The following is a 25,757-nucleotide window of genomic DNA, read 5'->3' as shown; positions in this document are numbered from 1 at the left end:
TTTTGTATAACTCTGAAATGTACATTATTTTTCAGTTTTTGGTAACCTAAACTTTTTTTTAACCTCTGGCAGTTTACCGCTTACCTTTGTACCATTTCAGGTTATTCACTGGACTTGAATTGCTTAAATTTCGATAAAAACTGGAAAAATGGGGGTGTTCTAAAACTTTTGACTGGTAGTCAAAAGTTTTTTAAAATTTGGGAGGCACTGAGGCAAGCAGCTTGGGCACTTCGGCATTTTCCGCTAGTGCCGTCCGTTATTTCGCGCCCTGGGATTTTGTGTCTGGGAGGTATCCTTTGTTTACTTTATGCCACATAGAAACTAAAGCACAAAGATCATTAAACTTGTGTTTCCAGGTGTGGTTTTCACTTCAGACACACTGAAAAACCTAAATTATTATATAGGCAATGTCACCTAATTTGTAGCCAAACACAGAACGTTGATTAGAAACAGGGACCAGGGGCGCCTAACTTTGTTTAAAAGTGGTGGGGGGCAAAGGTAAAGAATAACAGCCGAGCGACGTGAGACGAAATTTTATTTTTTGCCAAGAAGCTCTGGTAAAAACACATTTTTACTGTTAAATCTTTTTCAAGTTACTTTTTTTTGTAATAGTAAACCCACAAAATTGAACACGTTTCAGCATAAAAAGTATGTAAAATGTACCTGTCCCAGACGTAAGCGAGTCGTACTTATCAAACAGCATTTATTTCAATTTTTTTTTACAGTCATTCAGGTACATAATATACCTAAATGTTTATTATTATTATTAAACAACTGTGAGCTTAAATTATTATATAAAACCTGAAAATTAATCCCTTTTTAATATAACCAAGTCGGGTTAATTGAATCCCTGGTCTGATTTTAAAGAGAGATTGTAAGATCTGATCATTTTGTGTCCAAAACCATTTGACAATACCTACTTTTACTTAACTACCTAAACCACCATCCCTACTATAGATTCTTCTGCCTCATGCTGAGGCACCTGCTCTTCTCTCCCTGCTACTGACTTGGGCTGCTTAAGTACTTCAGCAGACTCATTTAGACAGAAATGAATAACATTGGATTACCTAGTAGTAAGATGGTCTGCAAGCATTAGAACTATCCGAAATGTGTTATTGTTGTCTTTAAGCGGCAGACCTCCACTGATGCTAAGCCTTTTGTTTTTCAGCCTACGTAAATAGCAGCAAGCAAATAGCTTATTAAACATATACAGTACACAACGTGAAAGTAGCATGATTCACGATAGCTCACTCCATGTTGCTGCAGCAGTACAGTACTTTTATGACAGCGACTGTCAACAATAGATACACCTGAACAAAAATATACATTTGATATATTTATGAAGCAATTCTGTGCATTTTGCACACTAAGTACATGATTAATATTAACAAACAAACAAACAAACAAGTGTTTTCCCAAACGAAATAATGACACCATAATTCAGAAGGCTGACAGGGACGTGTACTGTACAAACGCCGAGCAGCGTTTTAAACGAGGCTACATAAATCTAAAAACACATTTAAAACGACACATTATAAAAATGCAAACAATATTCATTCAATCTTTTGCACAATAACTAGTTTATGATACTAAAATGGACAACCAGTGGATAAATAATTGTAAACAATTAGCTTGTTTTTTATTTCAACATTTTTAGAATAATTTATGGACATAATGTACCATAAATGTTTATTATTAAATGAATTGGAGTTTAAATTATTAGCAAGTACACAAGTTTCGATATGAAAGCTGAACTTTTTCACTGAATTAAAATCAGGCTTATGTGATTTTGAAATGCCACTTGCTATATTTACTACTACTTAATCTAAGTTAAAAAAATTAATAAAAGATTTTGGTGGGAACTGAACTTGTTCATGGCCCCGCGGAAAGATTAACCTGCTCACTTATTATTTCATTTTTAATAAGTCTGATACTCTCTCTTACTTAACTTTTTTCAAATCATTTTTGGTAGTAATAAAAAAACCTTCATCTCTCTTGACCGCCGTTCCCGCCATTCCCTTAATAAACAACGCTTTTTTTGGTTTTGTTGGTTTTTAAATTTGTAATTGTTAGCTGACGGTGCACAGATCTTGGGTCAAACCAATATGTTATGTGTAGGGGGCTGTAACAGGGCGAGCAGCCCTGTACATTGTTTTGTTTATTTTAGTTTAGAACGGAGTCCCCTCCGCCCATGTGCAGTGTATTTTGTATTTGTTTTGTTTTATGATTTGTTTTATTATATTTAAATGTATGACGGCGAGCGCCGCAGGATTTATTATTTATGTAAAGATGACGATTATTTTTAAAACATGTCCTTGCAGAGGCGAGATCGGTGCTCGTCCTCTGCCAGGAGTAATGAAAAAAACTTGTGCAGAAGGTGGCCATCTCCCGAATTAATTAAGTGATTAATTTTGTTTTGTTTTGTTCACCTGAATATAAAAAGCCTGCAGCTCTCCAGCTCGGTGTGGGTGTTAGGAGAGTGGAGAGAGCGAGGAGAGAAACGAAACGTAAAAAGAAAACGTAAAGAAAGATTCCAGGAACAGTGACAGCAACTGCCCAGCCTGACCTGGGATCGTATTATTTATTGTTTATTTTGTGTTCGAGATTTGTTTTTGTTTAACCTTTTTATTTTGCTCTGTGAGCACAGTGTTTGTGTTTAAAATATTTATTTATTTTTGGTTCTCTTTAAATAAAACGGCGCCCGCGCCACTGCACCGTACCTTTTGTTTTTGTTGTGCCGCCTTCTGGTCTGACATCACCACTCGTCATCCCTGTCACAGTGGCATTGATTGTAGGTGTTTATAAATTAGGCCCATCCTCTAAACATAATGAACAAAAAAATGTGGAGGGGCAAAATATATAGAAAAAGGGGGTGGGCCCCTTCTGCCCCATGGGTTAGGCGCTTATGACAAGGACTATGGAGTGAAATAACTTGCAAAAATACTTGTGTGCATAAAAAAATGTGTACCTGTAAAATACATTTGTATACTCGTAAAAAATATTTGTACCTGTAAAAAGCATTCCGTGTACACCTCATCTGACAGTATTCATGCTCACAAAAAAAAACAAAAACAAAAAAAACTTGGAAGCAAAGCTCTCAGGCAGCCACAGCCGAATACCAATGTGATCAAGGAGTATTTAAATGCATGCGCAGGTTGCCGCTTGCAGTCCAGTGTAAGTGTAGGGACTGGAGAGCTGTATTTCAGTTGCACTGTGCATTCTTATCTGGACATGTACTGTTGCACCGTTTTATTATTATAATGTACATTAAACATTGTTTTCAATTGCCTCTGTGCATGCAACACGTTTTACTTGAATATGTGTTATGAAGGAAAACAAATATAATTGGTGCATTGAGAAGGCTGACATGTTTTTTGTAAAACGCTAATTATTATTTCCACTACATTATTATTCATTTCTTAGCTGACGCCCTTATCCAGGGCAACTTACAATTGTTACAAGATATCACATTATTTTCACATACAATTACCCATTATACAGGTCGGTTTTTACTGGAGCAATCTAGGTAAAGTACCTTGACTCTCTGGTCAAGAGTCCAGAGCCCTAACCACTACTCCACACTGCTGCCCCTATATACTATATACTGTGAGATGTCCAAGAAACAGCAACACTCGTCTGACATGTTATTCTGCCTATAACTTTCCATTGTTTGCCAGCAAGAGGATGAAATAGATTATTAATTCTTATTGGCACATTTTGTTCAGCGATTTAAGACTGTGCAATGTCTTTCAAGATACTCCCTGGCAAGGGTGGAAACACTTCGTTACACTACTTAAGTATTTGTTTTCGGGATCTGTACTTTACTTCAATACTTTATTTTTGGGATACTTTTACTCAAGTACGTTTGTTTAGAAAATATTGTACTTTTTACTCCACTACATTTCCGAGAAGCATCTCGTTACTCGTTCTTTCAGCACACTGACTCTTGCGCTGGCCAGGATTCTGACTGGGTAAAGCAGAGCTGCATAAGCAAAGTGTCTGCTCGCTTTGATGACATAGTACTGGGATGGCGCACACGTGGCATGCAGTCGTATTTGTTGGCACGCCCAGTCAGCAGCTGTTTGCTGGTTGTTGGGATTTTTTTTTTCCCCCGCCCGCAATCAGAGCTGAGTGGCACTTTAGAAAGCCAGTCAGTTTGATTTGCAAGGACTGCCCGCCCCCGAGTAATTGAGCAGTGCTAACTGTGGCTGTTATCTGAATGTTTCTGTTCGACTGTTTATGGCTGTTTTATGCTGTTGTGCTGCACTCTGGAGCTAGGAGAAAGCAGACAAAAACGTCTGTCCATATGTAATCGTGGTCAGCTATGGATGTGTCAGTGGGACTCGTGGGGTCCGAAGAATTTTGCTTACCGTTATCTCCTGTACTCGTACTTCACACTCTGACACAATTTAAAATTGTCGGAGTCGGGGAACCTAAAAAACCCTGAATGACATAATCCTAGCGAAAATATATTCGCTGTCACATACAGAACTTGTATCACAGACGATGTTTGATGCTTTGTTTTTGTTTAATGTAATCTTGACACTATGGGGGAAATGCAGGTGTCAAAGTATGTTGAAAAAAACGAATAGCCTACCCACAAATTTATTCTGAGACAACCTGCTTTTCCCCCACTGTATGAAGACAACCACAGCTATCTTTTTCCAAAAAAAACACAATGCCACAAATTATATCTACTACTAGTTATTTTAAAAAATGTAAAAGCAGTAGATATATTTAAGGAAGTAAATATATCAGTTGAAAAAAAATTAAGGTACACCGGTAATGGTTGTGTGCAACTGCAAACAAAAAAACTAATAATATGGCCAGGGTTACCGATGCAGCGTGCCAGATGAGCAAACTTATTATATGTACTGCATTGTGATTGTTTTTGTTAATGTAGTTTAGCATTAAAATTCTCAAACATGATGAAATGTGAGTCATGCATTTCACAGTAGTGTAGCAATACTGCAATATTAAAAGTTTTGTTGGTATGTGCTCAATAAAAACTTAATTACAAAAAGTTGTTAAAGTTAACGTATAATGTTTTACATCCCCTTAATCACTGGCACCTTTGAATACTTAATGAGGGCAGAGGGACATACCAATCCTTACCCATGATGGCTGTCCAAACTGGATGAATGAGCAAGAAGACTGATCAGAGAGGCTACCAAGAGGCCAATGGCAACTTTGCAAGAGCTACAGGCTTTTATGGCCAAGTCTGGTCAAAGTGTGCATGTGACAACAATATCCCAAGCACTCCACAAATCTGGCCTGTATGGTAGGGTGGCAAGAAGGAAGCCATTTCTCAAGAAAGCCAACCTTGAATCCCGTTTGAAGTATGCAAAAAAACACTGAGGAGATTCTGTAGCCATGTGGCAAAAAGTTTTGTGGTCTGACGAAACTACAATTGAACTTTTTGGCCTAAATGCAAAGTGTTATGTTTGGCGCAAACCCAACACAGCGCATCACCCAAAGAACACCATCCCTACTGTGAAGCATGCTGGTGGCAGCATCATGTTATGGGGACGTTTCTCATTGGCAGGGACTGGGGCACTTGTCAGGATAGAAGGGAAAATAAATGGAGCAAAGTACAGAGAAGTCCTTGAGGAAAACCTGCTGCCCTCTGCAAGAAAGCTGAAACTGGGACAGAAGTTCACCTTTCAGCATGACAATGACCCAAAGCACACAACCAAAGCTACACTGGAGTGGCTAAGGAACAAAAAGGTAAATGTCCTTTAGTGGCCCAGTCAGAGCCCCGACCTAAATCCAAATGAAAATTTGTGGCATGACTAAGATTGCTGTCCATCAATGCTCCCCAAGGAACTTGACAGAGCTTGAACAATTTTGTGAAGAAGAATGGTCAAATATTGCCAACTCTAGGTGTGCAAAGTTGGTAGAGATCTATCCCAGCAGACTCACAGCTGTAACTGCTGCAAAAGGTGCTTCCACCAAGTATTAACTCAGGGGGGTGGAGACTTATCCAATTATAATCTTTCAGTTTTGTATTTGTAATATATATATTTTTTCTCAATAAAAACTTTTTTCCCCTTAACAGTGTGGAGTATGGTGTTTAGATAAGTGGAAAAAAATCCTCATTTAAATGCATGAAACTCTGAGGCACTGACAACAAAATGTGAAAAAAGTTCACAGGGGTGTAGACTTTCTATAGGCACTGTGTATATGCAGTGTTTGTTCCAGGGCTTACAGACTGAGGGTCAATGTGGCCCCCTCAATTTTAGGGGGACACTTTCTTCAGTGAGGGGGTCAATATGTTTGATTCAGAACCAACCACCATTTTTTATTTTTGTTTGTTTTTAAATATGCCATCCATCAGAGTTTACTGACCTTTTGTTTCTGAATAAAAATTACAATACTCACTGTCACTTTTGGGGAAAATATTGGGTAATGTGTCACAGTGATGCTGGTGTATCACCGAGTAGAGGATATTAATTGTACCAATTCACATTAGAACAGGGGTTTTCAATCTTTTTAAGATGCATACCCCTTTCCAAAAAATGTTGTCCACTGAGATAGTAGCATGATACAACAAAACACACAAGCCTTGGTGTGTGTGATGGATACAATTATAAAAGTTACAGTATTATAAAAGAAAAAAATATATATTATATTTACTTTTGGCTAAAAATAGTCCCTCAGACAGGTTTCTAGTTCGAAAAATCATCATTTTATTGTAAATATTAATTAATTAAAATCAACAAAGCCTCCGTGCTAGCCTCAAATCACTCAGAAATAACATAGGACTATTCCATGATAGCAAATGACAATCATGTATTTTTATTGATAATAAAATTACAGAAAAGTTCACTGTTCACACATCTCTACAGCTGACCTCATTACGAAAACATATTATTGGCATTTTTTAATTCTTGGTGACTAAACCGTACAGTACTGATGCTAATTAAAAAACAATAATAAAACGCTTACCTAGTATGTGATGGATGTCCCTGCTTGTTATCACACAACTCACTGATGATGGCAGGGAAATTGGAGAGAGCTTCAGTCTCAAGACATTTTTGGAGTTTTTAATCTCTAACGGTATTTCGTCTTGATCGCCCTTTGCTAGTAATGTTCTAGTATTGAGCCAACAATCCATATTTTTTCACTGGATTGAAAGCTAAAAACTCTTATCTCTCACACCAGACGTAATGCGTGGCAATACTAGACCACATGGCAATACTTTGGTTTCTGATTGGCCATACATTCTGTATTTTGAAATGTAGTACTTAAGTTACAATAAACTTTAATCGGGTCATTGAAAAAAATAAATATCGATTTGCAGGCACGAACGTACACAGAAAATAAAATGAGTTAAAAACTAGGCTATTAGTTTTTTAAAATATGTATTTTTTTTTTTATCCCAGACAGACCAACTGTTTATATGACTTTTAAACAACAGGGCTTATTTAAAACGTGTAAACAAGCAAGTAAAAAAAGATCAGCCTGTCGTCAGACATGTCATGGTGATACAAAATGCATTCATTTACTGCGTATTGGTATTGCGTCTGGCCTGGGAAGGGGGACACACGGGCGCGTTAAGAGAATTTCAGCGGGACATTTTTTTATTTCAGGGGGCGGCCTAGCGCGAACACTGATATGTAATATATATATTATATAGGCTGTGTGTGTGTGTGTGTGTGTGTGTGTGTGTGTGTGTGTGTGTGTGTGTGTGTATCTCCTCCTGCACTAGAAGACTGGCTGTACCTCCTCTACGCTCTCCTGCCTCCAGAGCCCGCTCTTTCTCCACCCTCACCCCGCAGTGGTGGAATGACCTTCCTACAGATATCAGGACTGCCCAGTCCCTGACCACCTTCCGGTGCTTCCTCAAGACTCACCTCTTCAGACAGCACCTGTAGAACTCCTCTTTCCCCTCTGGACACTATCACTCTGCCTTTAATGCACTTTAACTTGCACTTATCTGCTCCCTATTTTACTGCATTTAATCCTTTACTTTACAGAGTACTGTACTGCCACAAGTGTTATTCAATCTGTAGTATTTTGCATTTAATCGTATCCTGATGTAACTATCACTGTTATCTGCTCTGATATTGAATCATATTTTGTCATATACTTGTACTAACTAGAACTGAAGTTATTGTATTTTATCTTGCTCTTAATTGTATTAATACTTGCACTGTGATTCTTGAAATGTATTTGTTTACGACTGTAAGTCGCCCTGGGTAAGGGCGTCTGCTAAGAAATAAATAAATAAATTTATATATATATTTATTTTATTTATTTATTTTTTAGCAGACGCCCTTACCCAGGGCGACTTACAGTCGTAAACAAGATATATATATTATATATAAATTAGACTTTGGGCACTCCAGCTAAAAAAGGTTCACCATCACTGACATAGTATGTTGATGCCCAACCAGAGTCTGTTTTGATTTTTAAAATAACTAATCAACAAACACAACAACGAAGAAGAAGATACTGCTTTTGCGTAATTTGACTCATCTGTGTTTATTGTGGTCCCGCTTGTTTAGCTGCGGAAGGATGCATTTAATAGTTTAGAAGTGTAAAGGGAATCTACAAGCAGTTTCAAAACAGGACTTCACATTTTTAACATTTGATCCTAGAATTGTTTCATGAATTGTGTTTTATTTATAGATAAAAGTTGTGACTAAAATTTAAATTCCTGATTTAAGATTCCAATGTATATAACGTACTATAAGGCATTGAGAGCCTAAAATCATGACATCTGCTCCTTTAAATTATTGGGTATTGAATGGATTAAGAACCCAAGGAGGGGTGGTGGTTGTGATAAAATACAGTTGCAAAATGGATACATGTGATTTGAACTTAATCTCCAGGAGGGTTAAATGAGGAACTTTCATTAGTTCCATTTCTGAAATCGTATTGTTGCAAAATGATGAATTGTAACAGAAGTCACAGAGAAACAACTGTTGCATACTATTTATTGTAATATTTAATATGTCCCTTTAAGAATGAACTAATTGTAATAACCACCAATTAACTAGATACAAATGTAATACATTTTGTATGGAATACACACTGAGGAAAGCACCTAGCTACAACGCCTCCGCGCTTGCGGTTTAATTTTTTTATGCCTAAATAATCTTTTTTTATTATGTCGTGTATGCAATTTCACTATGTAGGTGTTTCAATATATACTGTATTAGGTTTCACTATGTAGTGTATGAGATTTAAGTATGTATCGTGAGGTCAGTTTGAATTATGTGCCTGCGCATGCGCTTAAATACTCCTCGATCGCATCGCCTGCATGAGCTTCGCCTACAAGTTTGTGTGTGTGTGTGTGTGAGGGTGAAATAACTGTCAAAATGAGTTGTACTTATACATTTGGATACACATTTATTTTAAGACTACACGGAATGTTTTTTCAGCTACACATCATTTTAGGAAATACGAGTCTACAAAATTATTTTGCAGGTACAACTTTGTTTTACGCACAAGTATTTTTGTTTAATTCCAAGACCGTCAAGGTGCCACGCGTATGGGTTTTAACAACCACCAGTTCAGGTTACTTTTTAAACCATTTATATATAATTACCAGATTATCCTTACCACTTTGACTAAATATTATGCTTAAGCGCAGTAAAAACACGTCAATGCTTTTATTTCAACATCGATTTTCTGTCTCAGATAATAGAAGATAGGCCGGGGATATACTGCTTTTCAGTTACTACTAGTTGCTCACGCCTGGTTAACTCGGATAAATAATTTTTAATACCGTCCAAAGTGGCGGCTGAAATAGCTCTGGAGGTCATGGTGAAGAAGTGTGACCGACTGGGGCCTGTTTCAGGAACCAAAGGAAGCCAATTGTATATACTTAGCCTGTGCAGTCACACACACCAAACATACCAACGTACACTGCCGGAGGTGACTAGGCAATAACAGCACAACAAGTATGCCTGTCTTGTCAGTTTTCGGTGGTTCGCCTCTTACATCACTACTCTGAAAAACAAAAAACAAAAAAAGGTATTCATTTTACATACCCAAGGTACAGATTTTACCAATGTAGTCTCCTCTACAGCTTCAGTAGGCAAATGTCTGTCTGTCATTTACGCAGCAGTTCCAGACACTCCCTTTCCTCCTATCATGCCTACATAGAGGCGTGATCGCAAGTGACGTCTGTGCGTACAGCATGGCGTCATCTTTTGTATTTAAAGAGCCAGTGCCGACTTCATTTCAAAACGATCCCAGAAGAGTGCGGCATAGTGCACATAAGCATACAGTTCAGTGAAGCTAGCACCAATAAGCAATAATAAGCCAAAACGCAGACTTGAGCAATGTATCAAAATACGAGTCCCATGTCCTACACACAAAACAATAGGTTATTGCAAGATTGTTATCATACTTTATACATGTACTTAGTACAATTTTGCATTTTAACTCATTTTTACCAATATTACATAGATGTTATTGTAGAACTACACGTTTATATATATATATATATATATATATATATATATATATATATATATATATATATATTTATATATATATATATATATATATATATATATAGTTTGAGAAAAAGGAAAACTGCTGTTTACCAAAATGATCAAAAAGAAAAAAAGAAAAAAGGATATTTCTGTCACTTAAAAAGGTAGAATAATTGATTATAAATCAATTATCAGGACGTTTCGGACTACAAGTCCTTCATCGGCTGAATACAAAAAAACAGTGCTTTAAGAAGTTCATAAAAAACAAACAAGTAGTCTTTTAAACAAAATTCCAGAATGTTGATGATGATGATGATGACCTCAGAATAGAATGTTCTTTCCAAATGGCTCCAAAGTGCCTAGTTTGAAAATAAGTTCACTTTCCTTTAGTTTCCTGACAGCATTAGTTCCATAGCATTGAACCATCCCACAAATTGTGATGTCTTCTATAGTGTGGTTATTTCTGTTAAAATGTCTGGCGACAGGAAAGGCAGAGGTGTTCATTCGTATACTTCTCAGATGTTACACGAAGCGATCAGCCAAGCGTCGTTTTGTTTCACCAATATATAGCTTGTTACATTTGATGCAGCCAATGCAATATACTATTCCTTTACTAATGCAAGTAAAAGTATCATGGATAGTAAATGAGGATTTTTAACTACTGTGTTGCTGTGAATGTATTTACAAGTTGCACAGCGTGACCTATTGCATGGAAACATACCCTTAAGACTGTCCAGATTGGGTCGAATGTTACTGTGGACCAGATGCTCTCTTAGATTTTTGTCTCTTCTGTATGACATTAGAGGAGGGTTATTGAAAATAGGAGCTGTAGAAGGATCATCTTGAAGAATGTTAAAATTTCTTTTTATGATGTGTTGTACTTTTTTGGTCATAGGATGATATGTAAGAACAAGGGGAATACGATTGTTGGTATTCTGTGTTTTGGTTTTGTACAAAGCATCCTTTCTGTTTATTGTCGATACACTTAACTGAGCTTCTCTAAGTATAGTGTCTGGAAAACCACAGTTTCTGAAAAATGCACACATGTCATTTGTTTTATTCAAAAAATCACTATCATCACTGCAAATGCGTCTCAGTCTTAGTAATTGGGAGTATGGAATGGAGTTGCGACAAGCTTTGTGTGTGTGTGTGTGTGTGTGTGTGTGTGTGTGTGTGTGTGTGTGTGTGAAATAAAAAAGGTTTTAAAAAATGTACACAAAAGGTTTAAAAGATTAATATATATATATATATATATATATATATATATATATATATATATATATATATATATTCAGGACATTTCGTGCAAAAGCCCTTCTTCAGCTGTTTAAAAAGAAAAGTAACCACAGTGCAGTAAACTTGTTGTTATTCAAGAATTGTAATTATACAAAAATTCTGTGGATGGTGTCATGATGATTAGAAAAGAATGTTCATTCCAAAGTTCCCAGTTTGAAGATAAACTCTCGTTCCTTTTGTTTTCCGAGCAACATTTGTCCCATAGCACTGATTGATCACACAGACTGTGATGTCTTCAGCAGTGTGATCATCACTGTTGAAGTGATGGGCTACTGGAAATGCAGTGGTGTATACTATTCCTTTAGGAGGCTGTGTGGTTGTGTGGTTAAAGAAAAGGGCTTGTAACCAGGAGGTCCCCGGTTCAAATCCAACCTTAGCCACTGACTCACTGTGTGACCCTGAGCAAGTCACTTAACCTCCTTGTGCTCTGTCTTTTGGGTGAGACGTAATTGTAAGTGACTCTGCAGCTGATGCATAGTTCACACACCCTAGTCTCTGTAAGTCACCTTGGATAAAGGCGTCTGCTAAATAAACAAATAATAATAATACATGTAAAATGTTCATGAATGTTGAATGAAGATTTAATGCCTCTAATCTCTGTTTCAGAATGAATGTATTTACAGGTATTACATCGTGGTCTATTACATGGATATGTGTCTTTCAAAGGTTCCCCATAAGGACGAATAGCAATTTTTTTTTTTTTTTGCATTTGAACTGTAATCTACATGGGATGATACCTGTCAAGTTTCATTTTGATTGGTTACACAGCTTGCGAACAGGAGCAGTTTAAATTTTTGGGAATAATAATAATAATAATATTTTAAAAATAATATTTTTCTCTCGGTAATAAAGAAACCGAGAGAAAACAATGTCTGTGTTTTACAACAAAGATAATAATAATAATCTTTACACGAACAATAGGCTTTCAGCCAGAATGGCTTGGAAGCCTAATAATAATAATAATACCGTAAAATGTAAAGCTGTTTAAAGTATTTAAACTGTAAAGCAAGACGTGTGTGTGCTTCAGAATATTGACTTAACTGTATTGATACTCTGTTGGTTACCTGTCCACACTTAAGCCATTCCGAGTCGTACTGTTTTGGTACAGTTCCGCAACGTTACCAGTATAAAAATGCTAGTGTGAATAGGGCATTAGACGCTGTCTAAACTCTCAAAGGAGTTCTAAACAAGTTTTGCATTTGAGCTTTAGCAAGGTAATATGTGCAATTATGTGCAATTTGACCATAGCTGAAATTTGATTGGCTCACATGTTTTTTATGTAGCGACTTGCTTTGAACAAACTTCATAAACAACCTTGCCAAGGCTATGTATACAAAGTTTCACTTCAATCGGCATAACGGTTTCAGAGGAAAAGACGTTTGAATATTTTTGACAAATCCAATATTGCCACCCAACCATGTGACCAATCAACTTCTCTTGAACAACTGTAAATGTAGGTCATGAGGGTAGTCTATTGCATTAAGTTTCACATCTCTGCGATAAGCGGTTTCAGAGAAGATTTTTTAAAATTGTCCAAAATTCTCGAAAAATCTAATATGGCCACCAAACCATGTAACCTATGACCTTCATTTTCACTCTGACACAACTTTCCAAAGGTCTCTGCCACCCTACCAAGTTTCGGGAGTTTTCGTGCAATGGTGTTGATTTTACGGACATACAAAAATTTGGTTTGACAAATCCAATATGGCTGCCAAATCATGTGACCAATCAACTGACTTCTTTCGTTGACATTAATTTCCCATAGACCTCTACTACTGTATGAAGTTTCATCACTCTACCACATTGTACCATAGAGTAACACTGCAATATATGCAAATTGACCATAGCTGAAATTATTATTATTATTATTATTATTATTTATTTCTTAGCAGACGCCCTTATCCAGGGCGACTTACAATCGTAAGCAAAAACATTTCAAGTGTTACAATACAAGTAATACAATAAGAGCAAGAAATACAATAACTTTTGTTCAAGCAAAGTACAAGTTTGACAAACCACAATTCAATAATACAGCAGGTAATAGTGATAGTTACATCAGGATATGATTAAATAGTGATAGTTACATCAGGATGTGATTAAATACAAAGTACTACAGGTTAAACACTTGGCAGATTACAGTATTCTGAAGTACAGGATTAAATGCAGTAAAATAGGGGGCTGATAAGAGCAAAATAAAGCACATTGTGATAGTGATAGTGTCCCAGGATACAAACAGAGGAGTTCTACAGGTGCTCTTTGAAGAGGTGGGTCTTAAGGAGGCGCCGGAATGTGGTCAGGGACTGGGCAGTCCTGACATCTGTAGGAAGGTCATTCCACCACTGCGGAGCAAGGGTGGAGAAGGAGCGGGCTTTGGAGGCAGGGGAGCGTAGCGGTGGTAGAGCTAGTCTTCTAGTGCAGGCGGAGCGGAGAGGTCGAGTGGGGGTGTAGGGAGAGATGAGGGTCTGGAGGTAGCTGGGTGCAGACTGGTCAAGGCATCTGTAGGCTAGTACAAGAGTCTTGAACTGGATGCGAGCGGTGATCGGGAGCCAGTGGAGCGAGCGGAGTAGTGGAGTAGCGTGGGCGAAGCGAGGCAGAGAGAACACCAGGCGGGCAGCAGAGTTCTGGATGAGCTGGAGCGGACGGGTGGCGGACGCAGGGAGGCCAGCCAGGAGGGAGTTGCAGTAGTCTAGGCGGGAGAGTACCAGGGCCTGGACCAGGAGCTGGGTAGCATAGTTGGTGAGGAAGGGTCGGATTCTTCGGATGTTGCTCAGGAAGAATCGGCAAGTGCGTGCCAGAGTGGAGATGTGCTGGGAATAAGAGAGGCAGGGGTCCAGGGTGACTCCAAGGTTCTTAGCGGAGGAAGAGGGAGAGAGTGTGGTAGATTCCAGAGGAACAGAGATAGAGAGATCAGAGGAGGGGGAGGAGGAGGGAAAGAAAAGGAGGTCATATTTAGAGAGGTTGAGTTTGAGGTGATGCGAGTGCATCCAGGAGGAAATAGCAGACAGACAGGTAGAGATACGGGAGGAGATGGTGGAGTCAGAGGTGGGGAAGGAGAGGAAAATCTGAGCATCATCAGCATAGAAATGGTATGAGAAACCATAGGATGCGATGAGGGGGCCCAGGGAGCGGGTGTAGAGAGAGAACAGGAGAGGACCCAAGACTGACCCTTGGGGGACTCCAGTTAAGAGAGGGTGAGGTGTGGAGGTTGCTCCACGCCAGGTTACCTGGTAAGTGCGGTTGGAGAGGTAGGAGGAGAACCAGGCCAGAGCAGTGCCAGAGATCCCCAGGTCAGCAAGAGATGATAGTAAGAGATGATAGAGTGATCAACAGTGTCAAAGGCAGCAGAGAGGTCGAGGAGAATTAGGACAGAGGAGAGAGAGGCAGCTCGGGCACATTTAAGTTAGTTGGTGACAGACAGGAGGGCGGTTTCAGTGGAGTGAGCAGAGCGGAAGCCGGATTGGAGAGGGTCAAGCAGAGAGTGTTTGGACAGGAAAGAAGAGAGCTGGCGGTGTACAGTCCGCTCGAGGGTTTTGGAGAGGAAGGGTAGGAGGGAGACAGGACGGTAGCTCTGGAGGGAGGTGGGGTCGAGGGTAGGTTTTTTGAGGAGGGGAGTGATCGAGGCTTTTTTGAAGGCAGAGGGGAAGATACCAGAAAGTAGAGAGGTGTTGAGGAGGGAGGAGATGAAGGGGAGTAGAGCAGGAGCAGCAGCTTGAAAGAGGTGAGTGGGGAGGGGGTCCAAGGCACACGTGGTGGGTTTGTGACCCTGGAGCAGGGAGGAGAGGTCAGAGTCTGAGAGGGGCAAGAAGGTGGAAAAGGAGGGTGAGTTAGTAGGGGTTGCAGTGGGTGTAGGAGTTGGAGCGGGAGGGGGTGCGGGGGAGGGAGAGGTGTTAAAGAGTTTGCGGATATCTGAAATTTTAGAAGAGAAGAAGGAGGCAAAGTCATCAGGGGAGATAGAGGAGGGAGGAGGAGGGGGGGAGGGTTTAGGAGGGAGGAGAAGGTAGAGAATAGTTTACGTGGGTTGTTAGTGGAGGCTTGGATTACAGATTGGAAATAAGCACATTTAGCAGAGGAGAGAGTAGAGGAGAAGGAGGAGAGGAGAGTGCGGTAAAGGTCTAGGGCAGCAGGGAGTTTGGTTCTCTTCCATTTCTTTTCAGCAGATCGCAGTGTGATTCTTGCCGAGCGGAGCGCAGAGGAGAGCCAGGGATGGGGAGGGGAGGGGCGAGCAGGACGGGAGGTGAGGGGACAGAGGGAGTCGAGGGAGGAGGTGAGTGAGGAGAAGAGGGTGGAGGTAGCAGAGTCTACGGAGAGTTGTGAGAAGGAGTCGATAGGAGGGAGGTGAGAGAGAGCAGTGGAGGCAAGGACAGAGGGGGAGAGAGAGCGGAGGTTACGGCGAGAGGTGACAGTGGGGGTAGGAGGAGCAGGGAGAGGGGGGAGAGACAGAGAAAAAGAGATGAAATAGTGATCAGAGAGGTCCAGGGGGGTGACAGAGAGGGTGGAGGGGCAGCAGGCCCTGGAGAAGGTGAGGTCCAGTTGACGGCCAGCTTTGTGGGTAGGAGGGGACGGAGAGAGACAGAAGTCGAAGGAGTGCAGGAGAGGGAGGAATCCAGCAGAGTGGCTGGGGTTGGAGAGATGGATGTTGAAGTCACCCAACAGGACAGTCGGGGTAGACAGGGAGGGGAGGGAGGAGAGTAGATAGTCGAGTTCATCCAGAAAGTGAGTGAGAGGCCCAGGGGGGCGGTAAAGAACAATGAGCAGGAGTTGACAGGGAAAGGATAGTTGGACTGCATGAAAATCAAAGGTACTGACAGAGAGTGAGATGAGATCGGAGGGGACAAAAAAGAGTAAGGAGGGAGAGAGGAGAAGACCCGTCCCACCTCCCCGTCCAGTGAGGCGCGGGGTATGGGACAGGACGTAGAGAGAGGACAGGGCAGCAGGAGTAACAGTGTTATCAGGGGACAGCCAGGTTTCAGTGAGAGCAAGGAAATCCAGCGAGAGGTGGGAGGCAAAGGCAGAGATGAAATCAGCTTTGTTAGCAGAAGAGTGACAGTTCCAGAGTGCACCAGAGAGTGTGCGGGAGGGGGGGAGAGGCAGAGAAATGAGGTTAGAGGGGTTGGAGGAGCAGCAGCGGAGGGAGGGCAGAGGACGAGGACAGGAGGACAGAACAGGGATGTGAGAGACAGTCATAGCAGGACAAAAGGCACAGTCGGAGCAGTAGGGTGGAGGGTACAGACCTGACTAGTAGATAGCTTCTTCTAGAGCCCCGGTAGGTTTGGATCTATTGGAACAGCGTCTCAGTGCAGGCCTCCCCTCGCTGGACTCCCACAGCTAGACTCCCGGCTCTTTTGTTGAGGCTCTTCTGTTGGCTGGCGCTTCTGGCTGGCGCTAAAATAGGCTGCTTAATATATAAAAAACAACTGCGTGGAAACCAATCAGATAGCAAAACAACTATTCAATTAAACCACTCACCTGGTACTAATCACACACCAACTCAGCTAATTCAAACACCACCTTACAGAGTTACCAAATGTAGTTAATTAAAGATTACTTGAAGCAGGAGCTTGCCTATCTGCCTCAGTCCCTGGTTCCTGTAGACTGACCACTGAGTGGCTCGCGGTGGCCATGTTTTTTTTTTTTATGTAGCGACTTGTTTTGAACAAACTTAATAGACAACCTTGCCAAGGCTATGTATGCAAAGTTTTGATTCAATTGGCATAACGCTTTCAGAGAAGAAGTTGTTTGAATATTTTTGACAAATCCAATATGGCTGCCAAATGATGTGACCGATTGACTTCTATTGAACATCCGGAAATCTAGGCCATGAGGGGAGTATGTGCACCAAGTGTCAGATCTCTGCTGTAAACTGTTTCAGAGAAGAATAATTTTTTTTTAATTGGACAAAATTCTTGAAAAAATCCAATATGGCTACCAAAAAATATGACCTATGACTTTTCCATAGGCCTCTACCACCGTACCAAGTTGCGTGACTTTTCGTACAACGGTATTGATTTTATGCAACTTTTAAGTTTTCTCGGTGGAAGGAATAATAATAATAATAATAATAATAATAATAATAATAATAATAATAATAATAATAATAATGACTAGAAGTTGCAGGCAACTTTAAGGCTTCCAGGCGTTTACAGCAGAACAAGATACGGTTTGAGACTTGAGAAAATGGAAATCATACAAACATTTTTTTAATTGCAAAGCATCATTTTATCGTGTGTGTTTTTTGTAAGATAACGGTTAGTATTTTATAAATGTTGATTTAGTATTAATTGTGATAACTACAGCCCGAGATCAACAGTAATGTAATGAAAAAATGGCAAATAATATTTAAAAAATGTCAATTTTACACTCTTAAAAAAATTAAGTGGGCACAGTATTTATTTTATTTTTTACCATTATATGATTTACTGTTAGATGTGATGATAGTAGTAAGCAGTATATGTTGCAGGGTAAGGCAATATATGTTGCAGGGTAATGCAATATCATTTTTATATGGAATTACGAGTTTTCATGGTCATAAGTGGCCTCGTGGTGAGATTTTTATGGTGGTGAGAGTCTTATTTCACCAGTCTACATTCTAAATTTCACCACAAGAGGGCAAACTTGCATCACCCCCTAGTTAAAGACCAAACATATTTTCTTCCTGCTGATTATTGCAAAGTACAGTGATATTTCATTTCTTGTTCCAATACGTACAGTGTGTGTCAGTATGTGTACAGTTCTGTATATGCCTGCAGGTTATTTTAAGTAGACAAACATTATGGCAGAAAAGCTGCTCATACAGCTGTAACACTCCCTCCCCTGGTTAACCTCTCTATACCTGTCAAGGAGGGATATGTCTTTATCCTACCAGACTACTGCGAGGACATGTACTGGATCACTAACCAGTAGTGTACCGCTGCCACCACCCAGAACCCCGGGATACTACAGGTAAAAAGATAGGGTGCAATGCTATAAGATTATGGCTGAAACAGTGAGCTACTCAACACTTCAAAGAAAAAGGGAGGGACAAGACATTAAAAAGTTCAAAGTTTTCATTTACGTTATTAAAAATCACATCTACAATAAAAGAGACATTTAACTACTATAAATAAAGCACTTAACTATCAGTCTCTGTATTCTTGAATTACTTAGACCCTAACCATACTATATAAACCTATTTATGCATTACTGTGGCAAAGTGGTAGATTGGTAGCAGGTGTATATCAGGTGCAGTGCGGATGCAGTAATTCCAATAACAAACAGACAACAAAGTACGGGTGAAATGAGGGTTTTAATGATTAGAAATCCAATTGTCTGATGACCAGCCAGAAAACAATAATGAGCTGGCAATACACAGCAATGTGTACTGCACAGTAATGAAAAAGGTTGCAGTCCCGCAAACAATAAACATGGTACAAAACACACACAATTAAACACACACGATCACAGGTCCAAAGTGAGTGCTCTCAGTGCTTGTGGTGAAGTACAATATATTACGTGCTATTGGTGAAAAAAAGTGCTGTGGTGATCCGGCTTTATGCTGGCCCCCAGGCGACAGCTCCGGATTTGTTTAGCCGTCTAGTGCTATTTAACAAAAAAAAACACAGACAGTTACTAAACAGAAAATACCAACAAAACACTCACAAACTATTTTATTTTGGGGATATCTCCCGGTCCTTCCAGCCTCCTCGTATCTCTGAAACCCAAGCGAAGGAAAAGATTTACAATTCTCCGGCCCCTTTAATGTGATTATGCATGACCCCTTGGTAAACGATTGCAGCTGACTCTATTGCCTGCAGCACATTATATTTCCATCACAATTACACATTACACTATTTGCATTACCTATAGAACTCATATAAACACACCAGTTTTTGTAAAACAACAAAAGTCACATCTAATAAACTACAAACATACACAATTTGCAATTATATTCAATCCACAACAAATCAAAACCAATTCATATCAACACACATCCTACATTAAATAATAAAACATAAACACTTTATATAAATAGTGAGTATTTCAAAACTACTATGTGTAAAAATCATACATGCAAAGCACACTGAGCTACTTCAGTATAACGTTTACCAGGGACAGTATTTAATACAGGGTTAAAGCAGGTTTAAGAAAGAACTGAAGCTAATATTCCAATATAAAAGTAGTATTACTGAACTGCTTTTATGTAACGTTTACCAGGGACAGTATATAATAACAAATTAGTCGTGGGTTTTAAGAAATTACTACAGTTAAATGCTTTAACTAGAAAGTATTCACAAGTCAGTCACCAGGCATAAAAAAACAGAGGAGGGAGAGAGAAAATGTGAGATTTGAGAGACGGTCTTACTTAGCTCTGTAGGTATCACGCAATCACTTGCAGAATTTGTTTCCAAAGCATGTCCGGGTTTGGTCTGTGGAAAAGGTGGCAACCCTACTCACAGTGTGTGTGTCAGTATGTGTACAGTTTTGTTTATGCCTGCATGTACACAAGGTTATTTTAAGTAAACAAACATTACGGCAGAAAAGCTGCTCAGCTCCAATTATACTGAAATATCCGCTTTTTTGGGAGATTCTCTGTGAATAACCGTGCAATCTTCACTGTTACAATTGTATTTCATAGAGCAAGCGATTCTGAAGAGTTGTGTCTGTACTTTTAGAGAATGGGCAAAACTGGCATGTCACCCATATTGATTGGCTCATGGCGGCCATGTTTGTTCATGTAGGAACTTTTCTTGAATAACTTTTTTAGAGGACAGTCCAAAGATAACGTATACCTAGATTCACGTCAATCGGCCAAAGGGTTCATGAGGATTTTATGCGTTTTACACAACATCCAACATCGCTGCCACACCATGTGACCGATCCATTTTTCCTTAAGTAGAAACAATCGTGGACATGAGCGCACTATGCACAACATTTTTCACAGCTGTACTATTTACTGTTCATGAGAAGAAGACTTTTGAATATTGTCCAAATTTTTCATTAAATCCAAGATGGCTGCCACACCATGTGACCAAAGGCCACGGCACAACATCCCATAGTCCTCTACATGTGTGCCAAATTTCGTTCGTTTTGGTGCAGCCGTTTAAAAGTTATAGGCATTTGTAATTTTGGTGGAAGAAAAAATAATAATAATAATAATAATATCAATATAAATCCTTACAACAATAGGCTTCCCGGCCATTCTGGACTGGAAGCCTAATAATAATAATAATAATAATAATAATAATAATAATAATAATAATAATCCTTACAACAACAATAGGCTTCCTGGCCTAGAAGTTGTAGGCAACTTTAAGGCTTCCAGGCATTTACAGCGCAACAAGGTATGGTTTCAGACTTGTGAAAATTGAAATCATACGAACATTTTGTTAATTGGACGCAACATTTTCAACACTTGATTTTGGTTGATCCATGTCAGCCATCTTGGATTTACAAAAATTTAACATAAATTACAAACATAAATATTCTATAGTCATGGCAAAAGTTTCGCATCATTATATAGTTGAAAACATGCCTATTGAATACAGCTGAAATTTGATTGGCTTGTGGCTGCCATGTTGTTTTATGCAACAATATGTCAAAAGCAACAATGATAAAGGCTGTTACTAATTTTATGATTCCAAAGTTTCACAACAAGCGGTCAAACTGTGTCTGAGAACGAGACATTGGTACTTTAAAAAAAAAAAAAACACACTATAGCCACCAAATCATGTAACCTATCACCCTCATTTTCACAGACACAATATTCTAAAAGTTTCTAACATCCTGAAATATGTGACTATAACACTCTAACACAGAAAAATAGAGCAAAAAAAAGCTGCAATTTGATTGGCTCATGGCGTCTATGTTTGTTCATGTAGGACATTTTCTTTAATAACATTGACAGGACAGTACAAACTACAACATTTTTCACAGCTGTGCTATTTACCATTCATGAGAAGAAGATTTTTGAAAATCTTCCAATAAAACCATGCAAAATCCAGTATGGCTGACATACCATGTGACCAAAGCCCACCATATTTTATAATATACAATATCTATAACAAAATCATTGTCAATGTAAAAAAAAACAAGTTAGAAAAACGCAACAGCCGTTTAAAGGGATGATGTCAAACACAAAAGTCCAAGTTAGGAGAAGCAATTAGGCCAATTTTGTCAAACATCAAGCAAATAGGCACAATTGGAAAGGTGCTGGGGCCCAAGATTCACACAATTCTTGCTTCTAACTTGGCGCCTTTTTTTGATGGCTTCACTCCACTTTATCGCTCCACTTTATTGCTCCACTTGAAATGTTCTTTGTATGACTTGAAGTGACTGAGACACACACACACACACACTGAGGCACACACACATAAACTGACATACACACACACTGAGACACACACACATACACTGAGACACACACACACAATGACACATACACACACACACTGAGAAACACACACAGATTGAGACACAAACACTCTGAGACACACACAGACACATTGAAACACACACACTGAGACATACACAAACACACACACACCGAGACACACATACACTGAGAAACTCACACACTACAACACACACAGTCCCAGTGTGTGTGAGTGTGTCTCAGTGTGTGAGTGTGTGTCTCAGTCACTTCAAGTCATACAAAGAGCATTTCAAGTGGTTTGAACTTGAAACATGATGTTCTTGAAGAGCACACGACCTTAGCCCGCTGCGCCACTGAGCATTTCAAGTGGAGTGATAAAGTGGAGCGAAGCGATCAAAAAAAGGCGCCAAGTTAGAAGCAAGAATTGTGTGAATCTTGGGCCCCAGCACCTTTACAATTGCGCCTATTTGCTTGATGCTTGACAAAATTGGCCTAATTGCTTCTCCTAACTTGGACTTTTGTGTTTGATATCACCCCTTTAAACGGCTGATGCGTTTTTCTAACTTGTTTTTTATTATTATTTTTTGTTATAGATATCACTTCTTTTTTTACTTCATCAAATACTGAATAAAGCGAGGGAAAGATATTCGAGAATGTGTATGGTAAATAGACAGACAGAAATTACAAGAGAGTATTAAGTAGAGTAATATAAGAGAAATGAGAAAAGATTTGAAAGTAAAATAATGGTAGAAGGGACTTTTGGACAGTATTGAAAGTGTAAACATTGCATGAGTGGCGAAAACAATATGTCTATTTTGGTAGGTATTGATATATTGATATTTATGTCGGTACAAAACTACAATGTTATAAATGGTTAAAAATATGCATGTCCGTGCTAAAGGGTAGTATACTAACACATTTTAATGCTGGAAAAAAAACATTATTCTCCTTGATATAGTGGTGTTATGAACTTAGGCTAAGGCATTTATAAAGCATTAGATCTCTTCATAAAAGGCCATATACATTTCGTTTGCATTTCTTGACCATGGTTTGACTTCAATAAGTGCATCATTTGCATTCACCCATTTTCCAGTAGCACCCACAGCAAGAACAGACACATAGTGTCTTGAAGTAACATCCTGTCCTTGGTGTATGATAATGGAATCTAATTGGTAATTCCTGTTGTCCACAGTAATTGTGCTCTTCTGCACAGCAGTAAACTTAGCATTGTGTCACTTTGTAACGGGTCCCGTCTGGTTTGGTTTCCCAAAGCATAAGTTGGACTGCAATCAGTCTCCCTGCTCATTGAATAAGTCCACATTTCACGATTGGAGAAGTTTTGCATTGCCTACATATGCTACCAGGAATCATTGCCCATTTGTCATTTCTATAAATGAGTTCTTCCAAACACATGGAATCTGTACCAGCAGGTACATGTAGAGGATAAATATGCAACACCTCTCGGTTTGATGAGCAGTAGTTACATGTAGTACATAGAATGTCATGACTTATTGTGACTGAAACCATGCGAGATACTTCAGGACAAATTTCAGACAATTTGGTGAGAAACTCTGCAACATGTTGCTGCTCACCTCTATTGAAAGGTTCTCCTAAGAAGTGACAAATATCCACAGTAGTTAGAGACGCAGTGGATTGGCAAGTGATCCTATTTGTGAACAAAGCTCCTGAACGCCTCTTGTTGACTGTGTTTTAATGAATCCTTCAGAGGTTGTAAGTGAAGAAGGCACTGCAATGTTGCATTTGCATAGCATGAGGTGAAATTGGGGTTGCTCAATACTCTGAATGGATGTGTAAGTGCAATGTTCTCTTAGAAGACTGAGGCTTTTGCTGTTCCTGAACATTAATGATGGCTCGGTGAATGAAATGCGCATGATCTTTTGCCTTGTGTCACTTGTGCGTGTTAGTCTCCTTCAAGCTTTTCAACTTCGGACAATAAAGCCCTCTGAGCTGATGGTACTCTTCAACTGCAGTTTGACATGCGTAATTGCAGGTGGGGTCAAAGTTGATAAGTTGGATACCGCTTAAGGAAGTAACTCTGGAAAGTACAACGAAACTTTGTCCATAGGAGAAAATGGAGTTACCACGATCCATCATAACTGCTTTTAGAGTCATCCCCTGACATTTGTGAATGGTGATTGCATGAGCACCAATGACTGGGAACTGCTCTCGAACTATGTAGACTCTATCCATGATGGGTGACTCCATTGTTAAATGTGATGGTTATGGTTTTGAGCATACTTGTGTTTTCCAGATAGTAGGAAATTGATGAGACCAGTGGCAATGTCAATGTTCTTGCAAATTTGCTTAATACAAATGCAAATGTGATACATTTACTACCAAACTAAATACAAATGCAAATATGTGACAAATGCTAAATGGACTTCAAATACTTTCCCATACAACACATGTTAATTTATTAACATGAATTTGACAGAGGCCTTTATCCAAGGTGACACGTAGTTCATAATAATTAACAGGTATGTACCAATATAGGAAGCAAGTTACATAAAACAGTGTTTCCCAATCTTGGTCCTGAGGACCCAGTGTTTGCTGATTTGTGTTCCAACTGAGCTCTAAATTACGAATTGAACCCTCAACTGAATGAATAAAATCAGAGCATTTGAATTATTTGTAGAAATGGCTGGCTGCACAGGCCTCAATTAACACTAATCTAGGACTACGTAATGTTAACTCAGGTAAGGTAGTCCAAGATTAGTGCTGATCAGGGTTTGTGAAAGCAGCCAAAAGAGTTGGATATTTCAAGTTATTTCTAACATTGCATTAAGTCACTAATTGTTAGTTCAATTGGGGGATCAATTTATTCATTGGAACACAAACAGCAGACACAGTGGGCCTGCAGGACCAGGTTTGTGAAAAACTGACATCAATGATGAGATATATGTATATATTTATATATGTGTGCATTGCACAATTATTATTTTTACTTGTTTTGTTTGTTATGTTTAATAAACATGGTTCTCAAAAGTGCCCTTTAGTTTGCATCTTTCAGGTTAATCATCTTTACCAGCAATACTGAAAAGTCTCTTCAATTTATTATGAGCATTGTTATTGAAAAAAATTGAAATAATTTTGAAGCTTTCCCATGATTTGAAATTCAAATGCAAATTCTTATATTTCAGAATATACAAATACCAAGTCAAATGCAAATAGTTCAGCAGATTGCATTTAAATTATTATTATTTATTTTTTTAGCAGACACCCTTATCCAGGGCAACTTACAATTGTCACAATTATATCACATTATGTTTACATACAATTACCAATTTATCCAGTTGCTTATACAGAATCTAGGTAAAATAGCTTGCTCAAAGGTACAACAGCAGTGTCCCTCACCCGGGATTGAACCCACAACCCTCCGGTCAAGAATCCAGGTATATTGAGGTATAAACACTGCTGTTTAGGAATAGAGCACTTTGTTTTTAACTATACACACATGCCATTTACATACACACATTTCACACGTCTGTGGTTTTACAGACGAGGCTGAAGTTGGCTTCTTATTTGCTAGCTTCATATTCGCCAACTTCTTATTCGCTGGCTTTTAGTGCATAAATGTATTTGTCTACGTTGAAGAAATAACCTTGCATTTAAAAGGTTAAATCACTTTGGGCCACCGATTT

The 25,757-nt window shown here is 39.0% G+C and overlaps 1 protein-coding gene across 4 annotated transcripts in view; it reads right to left on the bottom strand.

The window, feature by feature from the left end:
* Window positions 1-10,130, bottom strand: part of LOC117420944 (mitochondrial nicotinamide adenine dinucleotide transporter SLC25A51-like) — a 40,563-nt gene extending 30,433 nt beyond the window's left edge. For 3 of the 4 annotated variants that reach the window (XR_009329010.1, XR_009329011.1, XM_034034735.3), the window contains exon 1: window positions 10,002-10,130. The gene's annotated coding sequence lies outside the window, so the exon portion shown is untranslated. Of the gene's footprint in view, window positions 1-6,948; window positions 7,621-10,001 lie in introns of those variants that run through there. The other variant, XM_034034736.3, reaches the window with a different exon arrangement.
* Window positions 10,131-25,757: the final 15,627 nt, after the last annotated feature.

This window comes from Acipenser ruthenus, chromosome 1 (assembly GCF_902713425.1).
Source record: "Acipenser ruthenus chromosome 1, fAciRut3.2 maternal haplotype, whole genome shotgun sequence".
NCBI classification, from domain to species: domain Eukaryota; kingdom Metazoa; phylum Chordata; class Actinopteri; order Acipenseriformes; family Acipenseridae; genus Acipenser; species Acipenser ruthenus.
This window is presented reverse-complemented; position numbering and strand designations above follow the sequence as displayed.